Here is a 2,500-nt window from a genome sequence, read left to right on the forward strand (position 1 = left end):
TTTCAACTGGATTTCGAGATAAACAGTGACTGCTTGAGGTTTCCTGTGATATCAGTGATAAGAGGCTCCACTGATGGAGTAATGCAGCACACAGAATGTCATAACAATAACTTTCGCAGTGATCCTTTGCAGAAATATCACATGTGGATATTTCATTGTTTGCTGGAAATGCATGTAATGCCTGTAAAACAAGTACTACAGACCAGTGACAGACAGAACTGAAACACGGTACATTAAAATCAAGGCATGCAAAACATATACTGTACATACATACAGTGCATAGACAAAGCAACAGTACAAAGACAAACAAACAGCACAAAAGCACACACTGAACACAGCCCTGGAAAGGAAAAGTTAGCACAAAGGAAAGAAAAAAAAACATGAAAGGCAAAGTCAACACAGCAGAAATAAAGAGATAGCTTCCAGGCCCATTTACACAAGGGTGTCATTTATCAGCCAAAGATCTTAGGATACATGGCATGACCTATCTATGTTTTATTTTATCCAATCAATCATGTCCTGTTTTAATCTTGGGTCCTGAGCGTCTACATTCATCTTTTTAAAATGTGATCTGAAATGGGCCCATTGGCCATCTCTTTGCTGGCCCTTCTTGTTCATAAACAGTATATCATAGCATACTGTATATTATACTGTAGAGGAGGAGGGCAGATGTGCACTGTATGTTATTTTGAAATGCCACACTTCAGCCACAGCCTTCAGGTTCGTTTGCATTATGACAATCTATATTCAGATTAGGAAAGCAGAAGGTCCCAGGCACTCAGAGGTGAATCAGTCCGAAGAAGGAGGTATATTAAAAAGCCTTTATTATCTGTGGCCACTCATAATTGAAATTAAAATGCCAACATGTTTCGACCATCTAGGTCTTCATCAAGGCAAAGCGATATATTCAGATTGCTTGGGTAAGTGGGAGGATATTTGATTACTCAAAATAGTGTATTATGCAACAGGCACAAAATTAATTTTTATATATTGTTTTTTTAAACCCTTTTTAATGAGACTTTTTTTGTAAAGGGAAAATAAATTATCCAACCCTTTTTTTAAAATGCATATCCATGAATGCACTTAACCCTCTGGAGTCTAGGGCCTCTCACAGGCTTTCGGGCAGTTTGGAACACCTTTACGTTTTTCAAGTATTTCAAATAACTGTAAACATCTATACTAATGTGGCACATATGGCTGTATTCTGAAAAGCCTAACAAAAAAGAATATGAGAGTAAAGTGAACGTAATACAAACATGCTTTGTTTAAATTGAGTGTAAACACAACTGTACAAAAGAAACAGTTTCAGAGGTCTTCAAACAGTGCAAGAAAACACAATATGAATATATTTAGCCAAGACTTTTGAAGTTTCAACCTTGTAAACAAATCTGTTGGCTGCATAAAAGTACAAAGAGCATTTAGAAATGTTTTGTTGTTTCAGTACAAAGTGTAAAAAAGTAATTGTATGTCATGCTAGTGTATCTGTACTAATGAATACTAATGAGATGGGTGGGCAACACCTCTGATGGTCCCCACCCCCCTGTCACTTGCCATGTGCTCTGGCAGGGCATTGTCTTTGTTTTCCCACAGAGTCTGTTGTTTGTGCTGGCTGAAAGGGGCATGTTCACACCTCTGTATAGCCACTCACACACTGGCCAACTATATAATTTTGTCAATATACATATATATTTGAAAACTAGAGGTCTCAAGGTTTTTAATTGTGCCGCTTATATGTTTGAACAACAAAAACTCACAGTTAGAGAAGTGTCAAATCCGGTCACCGGTGACCGGCCGGACATCAGTGAAAGTAAAGTGAAAACCAACATGGCAAACTCCCAATGCCATTGTGACACAGCACTCCACAGCACCTAGTGCACACTGCACACAACAGTAATTGCATTTACGCCTCAACTGTGCAAGGGGGGCAGCCGACAATTTACCCCAAGGTAGCCCCAGTGCGGCACTATACTACGGAACAGAGTCCATAAATAAAGCCTCGTTCACACACATCGCTGCTAGTTACTCGCTCAGCAAATGAAGTCGATAGAATGTCAATGTGTTCCAGCCAGACGAGCAGGCGAGTAGGCGAGTACTGTACAAGCGATGTGATGTGGGCGGATACCGATTTGAAAAAGGGCGAACGTCGTGACAAATAAGTTATTGGGAGCATTAACAGTGTTGCGGACTTCTATCATTTACTTCGGATCCCGAGGTGAAAATATTTTAACTTCGAGCGAGGCGAGTAAGCGAGTAACCAATTGGAATGCAGAGTTCGGTGCTTCTCGTCTGTGCATTGGCAGTTAAAGCTGCGGGAACGTTTAGCGAACATTCCATGAGAGAGTGGTGAGTAGGCGAGCAAGCGAGAAGCTAGTAACTGGCAGCGATGTGTGTGAACGTAGCTTAACCACCATCTCCACCCCCACACTCATGTAGGGATCTTCAAAGCCTCAGGTGTTCAGAAAGCTAATGATGTAAGACCTATGACATTGATAAAACTCCT

The sequence above is a fragment of the Engraulis encrasicolus genome, chromosome 9, assembly GCF_034702125.1.
Source record: "Engraulis encrasicolus isolate BLACKSEA-1 chromosome 9, IST_EnEncr_1.0, whole genome shotgun sequence".
NCBI classification, from domain to species: domain Eukaryota; kingdom Metazoa; phylum Chordata; class Actinopteri; order Clupeiformes; family Engraulidae; genus Engraulis; species Engraulis encrasicolus.